At 36.8% G+C, this 21,858-nt stretch overlaps 1 protein-coding gene across 3 annotated transcripts in view; it reads right to left on the reverse strand.

The window, feature by feature from the left end:
- The window catches only part of Sema3a (semaphorin 3A), a 453,595-nt gene that overhangs the window by 302,382 nt on the left and 129,355 nt on the right, over positions 1-21,858 (reverse strand). For 2 of the 3 annotated variants that reach the window (XM_087206759.1, XM_087206760.1), the window contains exon 2: positions 12,456-12,538. The gene's annotated coding sequence lies outside the window, so the exon portion shown is untranslated. Of the gene's footprint in view, positions 1-12,455; positions 12,539-20,743; positions 21,158-21,858 lie in introns of those variants that run through there. The other variant, XM_004839772.4, reaches the window with a different exon arrangement.

Raw genomic sequence — 21,858 nt, forward strand, 5'->3', positions numbered from 1 at the left:
TCCTTTATACGAACAATGGATTCACTGAGAGAGAAATAAGGCAAATAATTCCTTTCACAATAGTCCAAAAAACTAAAATAACTAGGAATCAACCTAACAAAAGAAATCAAAGACCTCTTCTCTGAAAACAATAGCACTCTGAAAAGAGAGATTGAAGATGATATCAGAAAATGGAAAGACATCCCTTGCTCCTGGGTAGGAAGGATCAACATAGTAAATGGCCATACTTCCAAAATTGCTATATAGATTCAATGCAATCTCAGTTGATATCCCAGCTGCATACTTCACAGACCTTGAGAAAACAATACAAAAAATCATTTGGAACAAGAAGAGAATAGCAAAAGCAATTCTAGGCAACAGAGACATGCCAGGGGGTATCACAATCCTCAACTTGAAACTATACTACAAAGCTACTGTGATAAAAACAGCATGGTGCTGGCAAAGAAACAGACCTGAGGACCAGTGGAACAGATTAGAAGATGCAGAAACAACTCCAGACACACTCAGCGACCTCATCTTCGACAAGGGAGCCAAACACACTCACTAGAGGAAAGATAGCCTCTTTACTAAATGGTGCTGGAAAAATTTGGTATCAACTTGCAAAACACTAAAACTAGACCTATATCTCTCACCGTGCACTAAACTAAAATCTAAATGGATTAAAGGTCTAAATATTAAAACAGAAAAAGTAGCAGGAGACCTTAATGACAACTCCCTAGGCAGGCACACTGTCTGCCTTGTGGTCAGACCTGGGTAGCTGTGCCCTGTTCCTTCTGGCTTTCCCTGCCCACTTGCATCCAGGAGACCCTGAGGACCCCCGCACCCCACCCCGCAGGCCCACAGGCCACCAGCTTGGCTGCACAGGCACCTGTAACAACAGCCTCCTCTCCTCCCCCCTGCCTCTAGCCTCTCGGCTGTGCAGCTACCTGGTTCCACACTACAGAGGCACAAGGGACATAAAGACAATTATCTTGAGTTGCAGAGGTGAACGGCAGAGAGAGGCCCTCTTTCAGGCAGCCTGATGACAACTGAAGCCCACTGGAAAAGAGAAGATAATCTGTGCAATATAGGCACACCAGACCTCTGTACTTGGTAAGTTGGAGGAATCATCATCTCCCATTTGATCCTGGGCTATTTTCAGGGGAAAGACAGCTGAAACCTGTAGTAGAGCCTTGGGGAGTTCAGCCCTGTGGGAAGGCGGGGAGCTCAATTTGGGACTTGCAGCCGCAAGACTGTCTGAATCTCATGGGTCTGTGACTGGCTTACTGGGACTCATTGACTTATAACTGACAGTACCAAAAACAAAAATGAAAAGACATTTAAGCAAGTCACAAACCCAGGCTTCCACCCCACAAAAGGCAATTTCGGGGAAAATGAGGTGGAAAAGTATGGTAATCAACCACCTGGATACCCTAAACTGATAGCACAGGAAGTAACAAAATAGATGAATGAAGCTCTAGAAAAATTCAAAGCAGAAATAATCTCCCAGATAACTACAGAGATGTTGAGCAGAGTGAAAGACATAATTAGAGGCTCTAGAAAAGAAACAGATAAAAAAATAGATGAGCTCAGAAGTATGCTGGAAGCTATGAATCCCCAGCATAAGAAAGAAATAGAAATCATGATCACCCAACATAAGAAAGAAATGGAATTCATGAAACAGATTCAAACAGATATTCAGGAGATTAAAAACTCCATTGTAACCATGCATAGCAGATTGAGGGAGTCTGAAGATAGGATATCAGATATAGAAGACAGTATTATAGTTAAGGACCATGAAAACAGATTTCTTAAAAATAGTAAGGGACCACGAGAAATCAATCCAGCAGCTGCTAGGTGATGCAAGGAAGAATAACATAAGACTGATAGGAGTCCATGAAAAAACAGGAGAAAATACAATTAATATTAATAAAACTGTTCACAGAAGTAATAGTAGAAAACTTCCCAGACAGAGGTAGAGAATTGGACATTCAGACAAGTGAGGGATATAGAACTCCCATTAGCCATGATCAAAAAAAATCTATGCCTAGACACATAATAATTAAGATCCCAGAAACCCAACGGAAGAACAAAATCCTACAGGCAGTTAGAGAAAAGAAACAAATCACCTATAAAGGAAAGCCTATCAGAATCACGGCAGATTTTTCAACACAAACCCTTGAGTCAAGGAGTGCCTGGAGTCAAGTATTTCAAGCCCTAAAAGAAAATAACTTCCAACCTTGACTGTTGTATCCTGCAAAATTATCTTTCAAAATCGATGGGGAAATTAGATACTTTCATGACAAAGTATACCTGAGAAATTTCATGAATACCAAACCAACATTCCAAACAATCCTAAGCAATATCCTAGAAAAACACAATGAAGATCACAACTCCATGAGGCCCAACAGAGGGAAGCCACCAGGCAAGGTAAGAAATTAAAGGGAAAGGTAAAAACAAAACAAAACAAAAACATACAAGAAATAAAAGAATCACCAATAGTAAAACATCATGACAAGGATGAGTCAATATCTATCAATTATAAATATCAATGTTAATGGTCTCAATTCAGCAATCAAAAGAAATAGACTGACAGAATGGATTAAGAAGCAAAATCCAACAATATGCTTTATACAAGAAACACACCTAACTCAAAAAGAAATACATAGACTGAAAGTAAAAGGATGGAAAACAGTTCTCCATGTGACAGGAACCCAGAAAAAAGGAGGGGTAGCAATTCTATTTGCAGAGAAACTAGATTTCAAACTAAAATTAATTAAGAGAGATAAAGATGGTCATTACATCCTTGTGAAAGGAACAGTCCAAGAGGAAGAGAGGACAATCATAAATATATATGCACCAAATACAAATGCCCCCAACTATACAAAACAAATATTAATGGACATGAAAAACCAAATAATCACTAATACAATTGTAGTGGGGGAGCTAAATACCCTACTATCACAAGTAAACAGATCATCTAGACAAAAAATTAACAATGAAATTCTAGAATTGAACCAAGCTATTGAACAAGTGGACTTAATAGATATTTACAGAGTGTTCCACCCCACAAAATTAGAATGCACATTCTTTTTGGCTGCACATGGGTCATTCTCTAAAATAGACCACATGCTAGCTCATAGGCCATGTCTAAGTAAATGTGAAAGAATTGAAGTTACCCCCGGTATATTATCAGACCATGGTACAATAAAATTGGAGATCAATGACATAAGAAACTGAAAAACTCCCACAAATACATGGAAATTAAATAACACTGTTCTGAACAACCAATGGCTCATAGAGGAAATTAAAGAAGAAATTAGACAGTTTCTACAAGTAAATGATAATATCAGTACAACATACAGGAATCTATGAGACACAATGAAAGCAGTTCTACACAGGAAATTCATAGCAATCAATGGGCATATTATGAAAGCACAGAGAACTCAAATAACCTAATGTAGAACCTCAAGCTCCTAGAAAAAGAAGAACATAACAAACCCAATGCTCATACAGGAGAGGAAACTATAGAGATCAGAGCAGAAATCAATGCAATGGAGACTAAGAGAACAATACAAAAAAATTAATGCATCAAAGAGTTGATTTTTTGAAAGAATAAATAAAATAGATAAACACTTAGCTAACCTTATCAAAAAAAAAGAAAAGAAAAGGCTCAAATCCATGCAATTAAGAATGAAAAAGGTGGAGTCACAACAGATCCTGGAGAAATCAAAAGCATCATCAATTCTTACTTCGAGAACCTGTACTCTAATAAAATGGAAAACACAGAAGAAATGGACAGATTCCTAGATACATATGAATTACCAAAGTTAAATGGAGAAGATGTAGAAATTCTAAACACCCCAATTACAATGAGTGAAATTGAAAATGTAATAAAATATTTACATGCACAAAAGCCCAGGTCCTGATGGCTTCACTGCTGAATTCTACAAGACATATAAAGAAGAACTATTGCCATTACTCTTTAAACTCATCAAGGAAATTGAAAGGGAATCAAAGCTTCCAAATTCATTCCTGGAAGCAATTAATACTTTGATTCCAAAACCAGAGAAAGACACAACCCAAAAAGAAAACTGCAGGCCAATCTCACTAATGAATATTGATGCAAAAATCCTGAACAAGATACTGGCAAATAAAATATAAAGGGTCATTAAGAAGATCATACACCCTGACCAAGTTGGATTTATCCCAGGGATGCAAGGATGGTTCAACATTTGTAAATCAATAAACATAATACACTATATTAACAGACTCAAGGACAAAAACCATATGCTTATCTCAATAGATGCACAAAAGGCATTCAATAAAATCCAACACCTATTCCTGATAAAAACCCTACAGAAAATTGGAATAGAAGGTCTTTACCTCAAGTTGATTAAGGCTATTTATGAAAAACCAACAGCCAACATCATACTAAATGGTCAAAAACTGAAAACTTTCATGCTAAAATCAGGAACAAGACAAGGATGCCCACTATCACCATTCCTGTTCAATATTGTTCTGGAAAGATTAGCCACAGCAATTAGAAATGAGAAATAAATAAAAGGAATAAAAATAGGGAAGGAAGAAGTTAAATTGTCATTATTTGCTGATGATATGATACTTTACATAGAAGATCCAAAATACTCTGCCAAAAGAATTCTAGACTTAATTGACAGATTCAGTAGAGTAGCTGGATATAAGGTCAACACATAAAAAACAGTAGCCTTTTTATATACAAATAATAGACTCACCGAGAGAGAAATTAGGGAAACAATTCCTTTCACAATAGTAGCAAAAAAATGAAATATCTAGGAGTCAGTCTAACAAAGGAAGCAAAAGACCTCTACACTGAAAACTACAGCACTTTGAAAAAGGAGATTGAGGAGGATATAAGAAAATGGAAAGACATCCCTTGTTCCTGGATAGGAAGAACCAATATAGTGAAAATGGCCATAATTCCAAAACTGCTATATAGATTCAATCCAATCTCGATTGAAATCCCAACAGTGTATTTCACAGAACTAGAGAAAACAATCCACAAATTCATTTGGAACCTGATGAGACCTAGAATAGCAAAAGAAATTTTAGGCAACAGAGATATGGCTGGGGGTATCACAATCCCCAACTCAAAACTATACTACAAAGCTGCTTTGATAAAAACAACATGGTATTGGCAAAGAAACAGACCCGAGGATCAGTGGAATAGATTAGAAGATGCAGAAACAACTTCAGACATACTCAGCCACCTCATCTTTGAATCGGAGCCAACCACCCTCATTGGAGGAAAGATAGCCTATTTAATAAATGGTTCAAATAAGTGGATTTCAACTTGCTAAAGATTAAAACTTGACCCATGCCTATCTCCATGCACTAAACTAAGATCGAAGTGGATTAACTATTTAAATATTTAGAAAAAATACTAAATTTGCTGGAAGATATGTTAGGTAGAACTCGTTTCTTTTTTTTTTTTTTTTTTTTTTGGTACCAGGGATCGAACTCGGGTCCTTGCACTTGGGCAGCAGGCAGCAAAACCACTGAGCTAAATCCCCGGCCCAGTTAGGTAGAACTCTTGAAGATATTGGTATAGGAAAAGATTTTATGAACAAAACCTCAGTGGCATGGGAACTTGCACAAAGTATCAACAACTAGGATCTCATCTTACTAAAAAGCTTCTGAACTGCAAGAGAAACCACCAACAGAGCTAAGAGACAGCCTGCAGTGTGGGAAAAAATTTTCATCAACTGTACCTTAGACAAAGGTCTACTATCTAGAATATATAAAGAATTGAAAAAAAATCAGACCTCTGCATTCAAACACCTAATTCAAAAATGCGCATCTGAAATGAACAGACATTTCTCAGGCAAAGAAATAAAAGCAGCAAATAAATATACGAAAAAATGTTCTACATCACTGGTTATTTGAGAGATGCAGATGAAAACAACGCTGAGATTCCACCTTGCCCCAGAAAGAATGGCTGCTATCAAGAAATCATCTAATAACAAATGCTGGCAGGGCTGTGGAGAGAAAGGAACCCTTCTTCACTGTTGGTGGGAGTGTAGACTGGTGCAACCACTGTGGAAATCAGCATGGAGATATCACAAAGAACTAGGCTTAGAGGTCCTATTCAACCCAGCTATCCCCCTCCTGGGTATCTTCCCAAAAGAATTAAAAGAATCATACCACAGTGATATATGTGCACCCATGTTTATAGCTATACAGTTCATAATAGTGAAAGCTTGGAAACAGCCCAAGTGCCCATCAACTGGAGACTGGATAAAGAAGATGTGGTGGTTTTTTTTTTATAAAATGGAATACTACTCAGCCATAAAGAACAAGAAACTAGAGGCATTTATAGCTAAATGGATGCATATTGAGGCCATCTTCTTAAGTGAAATAAATAGGACACACGTGTGTAAATACAGAATAGTTTCTCTAGTGTGAGAAACTGAAAGTGTAATTAAGGTTACACATGGATGAAATGGCCTAATAACATATTTCTCAGATTGTGTTTCCATTGTGTGTCATATGACTGTATCAAAATTTAAATTTGGGAGAAGTTTGGCCTATGTGGATTCTGTAACTAACTGGAGTTTTTTTCCAGATCATTATTTGTTCAATGTTGGTTTTTGGGACCTTTCTGAAACAAATCACATCCTCTGGTGTCTTGTTGGTGCTTGAGATGCTTTTTTAAATTATATGGAAAAATGTTTAAGTGCTGTTCAGTTTTGTTTTGGTTGAGTTCTACTGTATTTGAATATTATTGTAGTTTTTTTCCTCTTGCATTGTTCTTCTTTTAATGGTTTTAATTTTTTGTATGTGTGTGTGTTTGATAATAAAGTTATTAAAAATAAACCAGAAACACTAAACAGGCTGCAAGAGAATTTAGAAAGAACTCTTGAAGTCATTGGTGTAGGAAAAGATTTTATGAACAAAACCTCAGTTCCCTGTGAGTTAGCACAAACAATCAACAAGTAGGATCTTGTCTTACTAAAAAGCTTCTACATAGCAAGAGAAACCACCAACAGTGTGAAGAGATAACCCACAATGTGGGAAAAATTTTTCACCGGCTGTCCCTCAGACAAAGGTCTACTATCTCGAATCTATAAAGAACTTTAAAAAATTAGACCTCCCAAATTTAAAGACCCAATCCAAAAATAGGTATCTGAAATGAACAGACATTTCTCAGACAAAGAAGTAAAAATAGCAAATAAACACATGAAAAAATGTTCAACATCACTGATCATTCGAGAGACACAAATCAAAACAATACTGAGATTCCACCTCATCCCAGAAAGAATGGCTGCTATCATGAAATCAACCAATAACAAATTCTGGCAGGGCTATGGGGAAAGAGAAACGCTGCTCCACTGCTGGTGGGAGTGTAGACTGGTACAACCCCTGTGGAAATCAGTATGGACATACCTCAAAGAACTAGGACTGGAAGTCCCATTTGACCCCGCTATTCCACTGCTGGGGATCTTCCCCAAAGAATTAAAAGAATCATACCACAGTGATATATGTGTGCCCATGTTCATAGCAGCACAGTTTGTGATAGCTAAAACTTGGAAACAGCCAAAATGTCCATCAACTGGAGACTGGATAAAGAAAATGTGGTTTTGGAGTACTACTCAACCATAAAAATGAGAAATTATAAACATTTATTGCTAAATGAATGCACATAAAGGCGATACTCTTAAATGAAATAAATAGGACACACATTTGTAAATACTGAATAGTTTCTCTAGTGTGAGAAACTGAAAGTGTAAATAAAGACTAAAAGGTATAATAGGTAATGTGAAATAGGAAGAAAAGGGGCAAAGGGGAAGGGGAAGTGGGAGGGGTAGGGGAAAGGAAAGAAAGGAATGGAATTAATATGAGAAAAATGAAAAAAAAGGAAACAAAGTCTTTATAAATAGGGAGGAATGGAGAGGTTGAAGGGAGGGCAGGGGAAAGGGGAAAATAAGAATCAAGAGAGATTATGTAAAGGTGCAAATTTCCAATGATGACTGTCAGTATATTGTATACCTAAAATGTATCAATAAAATAAAAATTTTAAAAAAGAAGAAAACATGTTATTCTTCCACAATATGAAAATTGTTCTTTTCAATAGCAACTAATAGGCAAACCCACAAAGTAGGAGAAATATACACAAAACATATATATTTCTGTCAAAAGACTTATCTCCAGAACATGTAGTGTTCCTGTAGTATATAGTAATAGTAATAGGACAAAATATCGTAATAGTAACTGGACAAAAGAGCCAATTAAATTTAATAAAATACTTCAAAAGATACTGAACAAAAGAAGATACAAAGATGAAAAATACATAAATTTAAAGGTATTCAATATCATTATCCATCAGAGAAATGTGGACTAATGACTCACTGATACACTATCACATATACCTTGAAAAGCTAGTATTAAAATAACCTCTCAGGTTTGATAGGGTGTAGGGCAGGGTTCAATAAACTTTATTTAAATGGAGACATGGTAATATCTGAAGCTCTGAGGTTCCTAAAGTTTTCATAACTATTACTCAATTCTACAGTTATAGCATGAAATCAGCCCATTCATAAACAAACAACTATGACCCTGTCTTATACAGTCTTACCTATAAGTAACACAGAATTTGGCTCAGGAATGAGAGTTTTCAGATCCTTTTTGAAGAGCAAAGAAACTCTCATGCACTTCTCAAATGAAAACCAAAAGGTACAACTACTTTGGAAAGCTGATCATCATTTCCTAAAATATATACGTACTGAGTGATCCTGATATTCCAAACCTATTTCTCCAAGAGAAAGGAAAACATGTATCTAAACAAAGACATACAAAAACACTGATGGAAAATTAATTTACAAATCTCAGAAAATGAAAACAACTAAATATCTCTCAAAAAGTAAGCAAATTAAACAACTATATTAAATAGAATACCACTCAGCAATAAAAAGAAAACACTCATACAAATAAGTATATAAATAAGTCTCTAAACTATTATGCTATGTGGAAAAATACACACAGGAAAGCATGTTTATATTTATCCAAAAGGCAAATCAATGTATAGTATCAAAGAGGGAAAGAGAAATGAGGAATCTTGCCTGAGTAATGAAAATGTTCTGCATCCTGCTTGTAAAGCTGGTTTCTTGAGTAGATCTCTTTCGAAATTCATAGACTGAAGCCCTTTAAAGAGAGCCAGTTTATTTTATTTAAATTATTCTTCAATGATGTTAATAAGGAAAAATTAAGTGAATGATAACTATAAACACTCAGAGGAGTTTATGCAGAAGGGTTTGCCTTTTGTACTCATCTCCACAGATATTTAGCCAGCCATGAAATCTCATTCCCCAAACAGGCTGGCTCCTTGAGCAGTATGCTAAACACGTTTCTATTTTATTACCCAATTTTTCTTGATCAATCTCTTTTACTCATGGAAGACTTCTCTCAGTTGAAGAGAGCGATGTGTTCATTTTGTTAGCATAAATATAAATTTCTGTTGATGATAATGCAGATGAATAATTGACATAATGGAAACTGTCAGCAGATTTCTAAAGTGAGTAAGGAGAAAGTCCAGTAAGAGGAATATCCAGGGAACGAGATTTTATGATGTGAGGGAAAGAATTCTAGAATCAGAGTTGTCAAAGTGTAAAGGTCCTCTAAGGCCTCAATTTCCTTTTCCGCATGTAAGCAATGGGATGGGTAACCTCAGGTCTCTTCTGGCTGGGAAATTCCATGGACCTGAACACTTTGAGCATAGATTATCACAGGCTGAGAAAAATAAAGGAAGAGTTTGAGGAAAGAAGAAATTATTATCAAGCAAACAAAATCTGCAGCTGACTCTGGGGTTGGACTCCTGCCAACATGTAATGATGCTTTCAGTCAGGTGACCATCCTGTCCCCAAGCATTGCTCCGTCCAGAGGAGGTGAGGTGGGTGCACTGGACCCTCCCAGGAGCAAGGCCAGGCCTCTAAGCCTCCTTCCAGCCCTGTGGGCCCCAACATGAGTCGAAGGGTGGAGGTTAGAGCTCCATAGTTGACCAAGTCATCAACGGTCCAAGTTACAAAAGCTCAACGAGAGCTCAGCCCCAGTACAACTTTCCTACCCAGCATACCTGAACAATCTCTTTCTCTTTATCCTTAAAATTCTAGGGAATCTTTGTGTAGGGAAAGGTATTCTGTTTCCTCCAAAAATTTTAGAAGTGATTATAGAATAGATTGAAATATAAGTTATGCTATAAGCCACGAAAACCTATTAAAATCAAAATTAGCCATCGGTACACTAACAGATGAACTTACCGAGTCAAAGGATTCTTCTTCGAAAAAATATTTAAATATTCTTAAATACTGACATCTCAGGGAAGTTTAAATGATTTAAATATTTTAAAACAATGACTTTTTGTTTGTTTGTTTGGTACCAGGGATCGAACTCGGGTACTTGTGCTTGCGCAGCAGACGGCAAAACCACTGAGCCAAATCCCCAGCACAATGACTTTTTCTAACTCAGTTCTTCAGCAACATTGTTGAATAAATTTTCTTCACTTTCCTATTTAGAAATCTTGTTCTTAACTACAGGCTTCTTTCTACTTTTTAAACAAATGCTTGCAATCTTTGTCTACAAATTACTAGTAAGGCACTTGCAAATATTTAATATAGAATTTATTGAGTCAAATATATATGGATCCATGTTTAGAAAATAGTCAATAATTACACAGCAATTTTAAGATTTGGGAAAGAAAAATAATATTATCATGGATCTTGCTCTGTTGACATCCCATACACAAGATATTCAACAGTAGAATTAGTGAGGCAAACAAAACACATTGTTCAACTTAAATCATTTTTATATAAGAATTTCAGAATTTTTGGATATGCCCCAGTTCTCCTTCAGATTACTTTTGTTAAAAAATTTCAGACAAACAGATCATCAACCCTTCCCCACCACTGGTACCAGTCACTGGTACCCACCATTCCATTCTCCACTTCCACGACGTCAGTATTTTTAGATTGAGAGAGATCTGACAGCATTTGTCTTTCTCTGTCTACACTGGTTTAACACAGTTCTCCAGGCTCACCGTGTCATTAGAAATGATAAGATTATAATATTTTGTCATGGCTGAGTAGTGTTGTGTTGTGTAAATTCAAGGAGCCTGTTATTCAGTGAGGTGACTACAGCTAATGCTGGTGCTTAGTATTTATGAAAAATACTAAGAGAATAGATGTTAAATGTTGCAGTCACTGTATGATAACTGTGTGAAGCTATGTGAGGTAATGCAGAAGACAGCAGGATTAACCTTTCCGTAATATGTACCTATTGGAGAACTAGTACTATGTTTTGTGAAGTTTTTGCTATCCTACAAATATTAATAACATGAATATGTCCGCAGTAAAAAAAAAATGCATAACCATATTAACCCAACATTGACTTTAACAATTACAATATATATCTTAAGTCAATGAATTTTCACTTTAGGTGATAAATGCTTTAGATGCATAATTGACATTTTCCATGAATTAATTTTAATATTGATTTCATTAAAAATCTCATTTTTCTTCACACTAATGTGAAAACTCTAAGAGATGAAGCATTTTCTTATGTTAAATAGGGAAAAATTCAATTAAATCAGAAGAATTCAATAAATTTGGGAACCTTTTAACAATAATAAAAATAACATTGATAAATGAATTTATTCTACCGCATGATCTATATAGGAAGGAAGAACTATATTAAGTTCAGGTTTCTTTTCTCAACAGTTCCATCCACTCTTCATAGATCTACAGGCATATGTTTTAATTCCTTTTTCATTCCTTCTAATACAACATATAGAACACAGCAGAATCATAAGCCTAACATTGCTAAAGTTTCTTTCTATTTAATTCTATGAAGTGAATTTCAAGAAACAAGTTGAAAAGGGCTGAAAAAAGTACGTGTACATCCCAATTTGCTTACTGTACAGTAAGGGTAGTGGTTCAGGCTCACATCTTTGGTCAGAGCTAAGAGAGTCTAACGCACTAGAAGGCGACTCCTTTTTGCTGGCACCGCAGCCTTTCAGTGGCTTCTTGTTGACCGTAACCACGTGTGCCCCAGCAAATGCAGCTGGGGCCAGGGTAGCCAAAGAGTCTTTGGGATGGCAATCTGCCCACATACCAGCTCCCTCTGCTCTGTGGACAGGAGACAGGCCCAACCCAGAACCATTCCCAGGATGGAGCTTGAAGATAATAAAAAGCAACATCGTAGCAATTCACTTCTTGACATTTTAAAGTGGCAATGTGGCTACCCTATGAACTGTTTTCTGAGTACTGGAACCCTTTTACATTTCCAAATCCTTTCACAGAACCTAAGACCGTACAGTATAAGTGAAAACAGAAGATGCTATTGGTTGTTCAAAATGATCTTCATAATTTATACACCAAAGGAATATACTAGCATATCTCAATTTATACCAAAATTTATCAACATGCACAGATTTTAAAATATCTTACCTCTTTCTAGGGAAATGTCTTACTTGCAAGGCACACTTATTGAGTTGACTGGGTGTCCTAAGGACCTGAACACGTTACGTGCCCTATAAAAATAAACAAGTCATTCTTAGACTTCAGTATAAATCATACATTTCTCAGTCTATTAATAGGTACTCTACAAAATGAAAGGTCACTGTAAAATTTTTCAAATAACTTTCCTATTTAAAAAAAATAAACCATGGGAAGGAAAAAGCTATTACAGAAAGCAGACCCTAAATGTAAGAAATGTTTCACTCTCACAAATGCCTCACTTTCAGTCCCCAAACAAATTCCAATTTGTATTTACTAATCAGATTTGGAGTATTTTGAAATAATTCGTTATTTAGGCTGCAACTGTGGAAAGAGTGAGAATTATCTGAGAATGAGTCGAAACACAAGCATACTCTGCTGATTTGTCCATAATACTAGAGTTTCTCACCGCCCATGACAAAATGTTCCAATTGACAACCAAGCAAGACAGTGATTTCATGGCACTATTACCAAGTAGCTGAATTTCACTTGAACAAAAGCGTTTTCCTTTTACTGAACAAGAAAATAAGCGACATGTGTAAATAAAAAGAAATTTTATATAGCTGAATTTTTCAAAGATAAAGCTGAAAACATGTTTGAACAATTTCATTTTACTAAAATACATGCTTTGTAGCACTGATTAGACATTTGTCATATATGAATAATGAACACATTTTAGAAAACACAATAAAGAAATTCAGAGCCAAAGACTTAATGGTACTACATCTGGAAAAATATATAATTTGCTCAAAAAGAAGTGTGCAGTAGAGAGTAAGTAGCTGATTATGAATCTTATTACACATTACTAAACTTATTAAAATAAACAATAAAATGATACAGATCCTAAAGTAGTATTCACTTCACAGTTAATTCCAATCTTGTTAATTTTTCTGCTGTACAATTTTGAGAAATAAAAATTTCTATATCTATTTTGAGAAATATAAAATCTATTAATCAATCCATTCATTAGATATTTATTTCACCCCTTAAATGTGATAGGATTTTTAAAAATCTTAGAGTGAATTTAAGCAGATAATCTATTACACCAAACACTGAGCACTCAAGCGTCACTATCATAACCTCTGTCTCTTGTATACATGCATTATGGAAAGGTGAGATTACCTCAAGGTAGCAATCAGAGGGGAGACAAGAAGCATGGGGAAAAGTCAGTTAACTGAAAAGCTCGTGTTTGGGAAGGCTCATCCGTGCGGATATTCAAATTACTACGGGCGGAAGCTCTGGGCTGAGGTTGTGGTCCAGTGGTAGAGCCTCTGCTCAGATGCACCCAGCTCTGGGTTCAATCCCAGCACTGTCACACAGCAGCAGCAACAAGAACAGCAACAACAGGCAGAGCTGTGAGGAGCATCACCATGAGGACACAGTCACAGGGTTTTAGAGAAGAGGAAGGAGACCACTTAGGAAGTGACACAGACAAGGCCAGAGCGCGGTATCACAGTTACAATCTCAGTGGTGTGAGTGATGGGAGAGAGAAATAGCCTCCTCTTGAAACTGGGAGAAACAGAGGCATCTAGCTTTGTTTGGAGAAAAGATAAGGGGAAATACACAAAAGCGGTTGAAGATAAAGGTGCTTTGTTGGTGCGCTCAGGAGAGCAGCTCGAAAGGGTACCAGGAGACAGAGAAAACGGGAGGATTAGGGTGAGTGTGTTGGTGGCTCTGGGCTCCTTTTGGTGGCTGACTTAAAATGAGGAGGTGGACATGATGAGCTAAGTTCTGATGTCCCCATGGCGGACAACAGTGATAAGGATGAGTGGCCAAGGGCGGAGGTGGCTGTCAGCAGTGCTTGTCAGGAGTGCTCCGCTCTGGGTCTGAGGGTCTCAAGCCTCGTGCTCTCTGACCCAGAAAAGGATGTCTGAATTCCTCTTGGATTTGAGGTGGACCTTTCAAGGTTAACAGGAGGGCAGCCTTTCTTGGCCTTCAGTTCTGGTTGCCTGCATAAAAGGGACATATGCCCTGTGTGGACTTCCTTATAATTGACACAGTGCTAGAAAAGGAGAGGATGAAAGGTGGCCGGATATTCCACCAAAAGCTGCATGTATTTTTCTTCTTTTGGTACTGGGGATCGAACTCGGGACCTCGTGATTGCAAGGCAGGCATGGTGCCTCTGAGCTAAATCTCCGGCCCAACCAAAGGATGGTTGGTCAAGGAAGTCCTCTCTGAATTAGTGGCATTTTATTTGGGATCTGAAGAAAGAATTCACATGGAAATCTGAAAAAGCATGTTCTGGACCGAAGGAGTAGTAAATACAAAGGCTCTGGGGAAAAAAATCATTTATAGAATATTCTAGAAACAGCAATAAGGTCCACAAGAAATGAGTGAGAAGAGCAATGGACGGAGGCAGAGGCACAAAATGCATGTGTTGTAACCGTGAACAACTTTCAAGTGACACCAAAGTAAACTGGCGGCATTGGCAAGATCATCACCATCAATGCAGTTTCTTGCTTTACAACAATGTACTGGTGAAACTGGAACATTGTAGGAAACATGTATGTAGCTAAGAGTAAAGTAATTAAAGTAGCTTACTCACACACTACTATTTCAGTAATTTCTATTTCAAACTGGCCACAAAATAACCACAGTCTTGGTAAAAATAAATATTCCTCAAATACACAGAATATTGTTCAATTAAATAACTATAACTTTAGTTAAAATATATATTTGCTTGAAGGAATAAAAATATTCTTCTCTGATAATGCAAAGTATTTACTGGAATAGATTAAGTTTCCCATCCTCGGAGAGCCTATATGAGCCAAGCAAGCACCTGCAGATACAAAATAACTGATCCAACCTGACAGTTCTGTTTTTGCAATTCACACCATATAATTTTTCATACAAAAAAGTCTGTCAAAAGAGGTTCCATTAGTGTCAGGTAAAGATTCCTAACAAGTATACTTTTAGCTTGTTCTAAAATGATAGTAACAAGTGAAACTAAGTGGCCAACTCCTATTGCAAATAGATTGTAATTCTTTGTCTTATCTGCTTCTTTTCTTTGATGCTGGTGTTCTCTTGGAAACTAGAAAGGAACGGTGACTTTGACAGATGGGATGGGTACTGCGCGCTACAGGGCTGTACTCAGAGTGAATGATACATTATACTCTCTGCTAGACCTGTTGTCATTCAGTAATGATTTACTAGGAGTTAACTGAACTGAAATGTACATTGGATATCTTCTTTAAAAATAACGGAATGTATTGGAAAGACTTAAAACTATCTTAATGTTGCTGGAAAGGGACATTTGAACTTTAAAATATCTTCCCTTCCTTTTCTCTTCCACCTTCCCTCCACCTCCTATCTCTCATGAGAGGTTGGAAAATGAGATAATTTGGGCAATAGGTATGAATAAATAAAAAACTAATCAACGGAGGTTTAATTTCATCAAACATGCCGAATTCCAAATGACTTTGATTAGAATTAAGAGAATTTTTGTTTTTTAACAACTTGAAGATGAGCATTTTTCCTGAATATTAGTGTATTAAATGTGTGTAATTTCCTGTTTTACCTTCAATGTGTAATTTACATATATTGTTTATTTATTGCTATATTTAAAATAATTATTAAACATATCAAGTTGTCAGGAAACACTTTAAGTGAAACATTAAATAGACATGAAATTAAAATATAACGTTCTGAGATGTTAGGACTCATATTTTCCTAGTATACCCCAAATGGATGGAAAAGTACTGAGAAGAGTTAGAATTTTTAAAAATATGTAATGACTCTTCTTTTAAGTAAATGTCTACTGAATGAGTGTTCTCCCATCTCCTTTCCTTCATGTTACTGAGGGCTCAGGCCGGTTCCGAATGACTGCCCTCCACTGTGACCAGTGTAAGGATGGCCGTAGATGCTGAATGCTTAGGAATCATGGGGACCAGGATCCAAGTCAGACCCAGGAGCTGCTGGTTCCGAGTCCAGAGTAGAGCTAGAGAGGCTCAGGAAGATGCAGGGTCCGCATGTCAGAGGCTCACAGTGCCTTCCCCACACAGCACGGGGTTCAGCAAACACATTAACATTTCCAGGACCCCAAAAAATAAGTTGAAAAAATTTGATGGCTTCTACAGTATGAGAAAAGAGCTGCAGATCAGTAATTAATAAATATTTAGCTAAACCTAACCTCTCAACATGGTTAATTGCCAAATGAAAAACTTTTTGATGTTAAGTTTTTCTTCCTTTGCAAGTATCATCAAATATTTAAGACTGTTGAAAACAATCACAAAAAACTTGATGAAATAAAAAGCCAATTTTTAAAGTCTTTTCTAAATTTTAAAAAATATGTTTACTAAGAAGAAAAGGGAGATTTTGATGCATTGGAATCCTATCTCATGAGGCCACCAAAAAACAAAAAATAAAACAAACCTGAGGGCATCTGGAAACCAAAATAGACCGTATCATACAGTACTTGACTGACTGCTTCTAACACCGGGTGAAAAATAAACTAGTTTAATTGAAATATTTGTATGGAATTCATCCTTTAAGCAATTTAAAAACCCCAAACTGTTTAATTGTTTCTAGTTTAGGATATAGGCATGAAACCAAAGGCATCATCACTTTTATTCTTCAGTCAGATTACAGAGAATATGTTAATAGCAAATTAATATATTTGTCCTTCATTTAAGACCCTTTGCAATAATTTCTTCAAATAAACTTCTTAGTGTCTTTTTCAGCAGACTTTAAATCACCAGGCATAATTTTCTTGGCACAGTTTTGGGTCATTAAAATGTCACAAAGGAAACCCCAATGATAATAGATAATTTCTAAATGCTTTTTAAAATTGCACTGAAGTAATTTTCCCCTTAGAAAATACTCATTGTATGAATTATTATAGAACTAATCATATACAGTTTAAATCTTTAAGTTTACTCATATGTTAATACTAACTTGTAAACTTCTATTAGTATTCATTTCATAATATATACTCATTACTTTCATTAATATGAACTCTAATATATATAACGTAACATATATATAATATATATATATATATATATGCACACACTCCTTGACAAATCCTTAACTGAGTTATTTGTATTCTGTTGTGATTTTAACTAAACTTTAAACTTTAATCACCCAATTCCTTGTTTAGTACCACTAACATTTCTAGAGTCTATTTTCTTCTGAGTACAGTATATGTGACCTCCAATTCTGAATGGGTACAATTCTTTATTCTAAATACATATGTTACCTCATAAGAGTTTGAATTTTCCTACTAGTTCTTAACTATGGCTACAAACATCACTGATATGAACATTTCTGATGATTCCTCATGTTTGTAAATATACTTTTTTGTAAATATATATACTTTTTTCTGTTTGAAATGAAAAATATCAGTTCTTTTTACATTAGCCTCTTGATTCTAATGACAGCACACAATTATCGTTACTGTTTGGGAATATCTGCTATAACAGATTTTTTTTTTTTGGTACCAGGGATCGAACTCAGGACCTTGTGCTTGTGTGGCAGGTGGCAGAACCACTGAGCTAAATCCCTGGCCCCATAATAGATTTTTAAGTACTTATTTTATCTGAAATTCTATTGCCATCTAATCCAAAAGAATTCAAGTTGGATAGCAAAACAGTGAAAATCATAGAAACTGAAGCTATGAGACTATCCATCTACTCGAGGAATTTCTTTTGTAAGTCTACAAAAAATAACAGTGATTCATCATTTTTGGGAATAAATAAAGTGAATTACTGTTTTCCTCTCTAACCCTCATATGTGTCAAGAAAATATGCAAAGACTTTCATTCTTGAGGTCATTTGCTATGAATAACTTTCACTCTCCTCCTTTCTAAGGTAGAAGGGAACAAGCACAGTTTTACCCTTGGTGATTGATGAAATCGTGCTGTTGAGCCCATGTGTGACCGAGAGCCACCATGCAGGCCACGCTTTCATGCGTGTCTTCCCACAAGTGCAGAAAGATGCAGCCTCTCTGTGGCAGAATGCCAGGTGTTCTTCTACCCACTGAGCCCCAAGCTCCCCCAGACCGTTCCCTGCCTTAAGTGCCATGGACTGCACCCACAATGTGGGGTCTCAGAGTCGATCTCTTCAAGGGCGGTGACCCCCCGAGGGGACAGTAGGGTCCCTGAGCCAAGTTACCATGAGCCAGGAGCTGGAAGTTCTGGGGTACTCTGGCACAGACTGCAATGTACTGCACATTGGAAAAGCCAGGGGAAAGGACAGTAATTTGAAAGTTCTTACCCTAAAGTGATGATAAATTTTTGAAGAGATAGATAACATGACTTCATGTAAAACACTGTGCAATGTATATGTGTGCTGCAACACCACAATACACCATTCATATGTTTTTATGCATCTGTTAAGAATATATTTATTTTAAACAAATGAGCTAAATAACTACATATATATATAACTCTATATATGTATATATATGTAACTAATACAGCTAAAAAGACATTTCGATATTTGATTGTCCACTAAAATCCTCAGAATTCACTCGGTGAGTCTGCCTAGTTTTGCAGTTAGATGAAGAGAAGCAATTTAGATTGGACTAGTTTATGGCAGGACTCCTGGGACACCTCAGGAACACGGCGATGGCAGTCGTCCCGCGGGAGCATTGGGTCACTGTGCCATTGTCTTTCTATTCCTCACACTCAGACAATGGCCCAGGGCTGCACGGAGCCCATGACATGGCCCGAAGCCCCGGGAGCCAGTGGGCTCCGCCAGGGGATGAGAAAGACCTGGAGCCCAAGCTGCCGGCCACGCACACAGAGCGCAGGAAGTGTGTCACTGGCTGTCCTGAGCCTCCTGGATGCCCTGATGAGGTGCCCGAGTGCCGGGAAGTGGCAGCTAAGACATGGCCAGTTAGCTTTTCTAAGTAAAATCTGTTTTCTCCCAAATATTATAAGGGAGAGAGAAGAGGAAATCTAATGGAGAAAGTAGTTTGGCTTGTTTCACTCTCACAATGAATTTATCCTAATTCTATTGAATTATGAAGGATAAATAGATAATAAGCTAACTGGAGATTATATTGTCTGGAGAAGTTTAGTTTGGTCTAACTAATGTCCTGCTATCTACTCTCTCTGATGGGATTGGATTAAAAGTCAATCATTTCCAAACACATAGTTAACAAACCAAATTCAGACTCCAACAGACTCTGAAACATACTGTTAAATTGAAATTTAAGGATATGTGCCTGTGTGTGCATGTGTGCGTGTGCAAATGATGAATTTGCTAGTTGATAAACAGGTATGACATGGAAATGCAGATAATTAGACTGGAGAGGACATGAAATTTTCTCTTCCAATATTTTGAACTTTGGAATGATATCAACACGAAGCCCCACCCACGAGGGACCACAAGATGTGACAGCCCACCCAATTTCTTTCTTCCTGGATGATCTCCACAATAAAAGCAAGCAGGATATTTAGTTCTACTTTTAAAGTAGCAACTATAATTAGTAAGTCCTAAACTCACAGGATAGAAACAATGCAAAATTATCTACACCGTTTCCCCTAAAACCAGTCTTTTGGTAATTTAATCATTTTTCAGCAATTCTTGGTGATTCTTAATCTTTCTTATATTTCATCTAATAATCAGATGAAACTAACATTTGTAATCAACTACATATTCTCTTCTACCTAACTAAACTTTGCAAATATTTCAGTTCATGGTTAAAAACTCCTTCACAAAACTTTGTACAAGAACATATTTTAATTCCATTCAGATATCTTACTCTGATACCAATGTTACAGTAAGAATGCTATATCATTTTTAATTACAAATTAACCCAATAATCTGATCACTTAATTGAAGTAAATGCACTGGACAATATTATAGGGATAACTGCATCTCACAATTTATATTTAACTATGTCCATGTTATTAATATTTTTTTCATTTTTATTTTCTTCTTCTAATTTCTTTTTTTAACTTTTTGTTTTCTTTACAAAATGAAGTCCTCCTTGAGTTAAAAGTTTTGAATCATTTTTAAATTTTTTAAATTTTAATTTGAGAGGAGATCGTTGAGAAAAATTGCCTTCATTCATATTAACTCTCAGCATCATCGTAACCAAATAAAACCAAACTAAGCACTGACACAAGGTGCTATTTGGAGATAAGTCAGTTAATATTTTAAGAAAATAATCTAAAATCCTTAAATGGAGAAAGGAGTCACCACGCAGCATAAGAAATGAAGGCACAGGAAGCCAAGGGCCAGGATTTACTAACATGCATAACACCCTCGTTCTGGATCATACACAGTACGTACCGTGAGGTCATTAACAAGATAAGGAGGCTTTCTCAGTCCACGTCTTAAAAGCACACGGAACCGAGGAGCAGACCGGGACAGAGACAAAGCGAGCATTACCGCAGCAAGTTCCACGGGTCTTCTTTCCTACCACTAGCTGGTGATCTTTTCGAAAGCAGCGATTTTCATCTTCCAACATCACATTCTTGACTTTATTTTAAAACTATAATCCAGAAGCAGACAATTTTTGCTAAGCGGTTAGTGGTCAAATGAAATAAAGGACCCAGAGTTGTGGTGGGCGCCCACGATTAAGCTGATCAAACTGCAGGATCTGCAGTTTGTCAAAACCCTTTTGCTGCCTCACATTTTCTAAAAATGGAAAAGGTAAAGCTCTCAGGAGTTGAGTCGCCGCTCCAAGTGAAACAGGGCCTGCGGCACAGAGCAGGCGGCCCCATCGGCTCATACTGGGGCCCAGGGCGGGCTGGCCCCGCCTGCTGACTCCCACATCCCAGTCCCTGGGGAGCGTCAGTCCCAGCAGCGCTAAGGGAGTCCGTGCCGATTCTGGGAGTAAACATGGGTTTGTTCTTCGGAAGAGAAAAAGCCAGGACAGAACAGAACTGGGTCACTGCAGGAAATTGCGAATGCAATAAATCTGCGAACATCCATTCATTCTTCCCTCTGCATTTCCTTTTCTCTGTTCTAACTTTTGGTTTGCTAGAGGTGGGAGTGTTGCATTTAAAAAATTAAACATGGGCTATTTGACACTTACTCACGAACTTATGGATTAATACAACATACCCAGTCCTGATTCATTCATGTCTGCCCTTACCCTAACTAGATGTTTAACGTAATGTTTCATTTGGGAGTAGAGGTGGGTCACAGGTTAGTTTTGTTCTTGCCTTTTAACTTATATTTTAAAGTAACTGTTCTTTACTTAACACTATTTTTCAGTTTAAAATATTAAAAGAAACAATCTCATTATATAGGCACTATTTTTAATTTTTCCTGGCATCTGCTCTTCCTACTTTAAAATTGGCAGTGCATTTCACATTCACTAGAGTTGACTACCCCTTGTCTCACCATATTTCGTCAGTTATTACGGTCACTGAGTTGACAATAAATTATTTAACTGAAAT

Source organism: Heterocephalus glaber, unplaced genomic scaffold (genome assembly GCF_053883595.1).
Source record: "Heterocephalus glaber isolate CG9 unplaced genomic scaffold, H.glaber_assembly_v1.0 deba00000678, whole genome shotgun sequence".
Lineage (NCBI taxonomy): Eukaryota > Metazoa > Chordata > Mammalia > Rodentia > Bathyergidae > Heterocephalus > Heterocephalus glaber.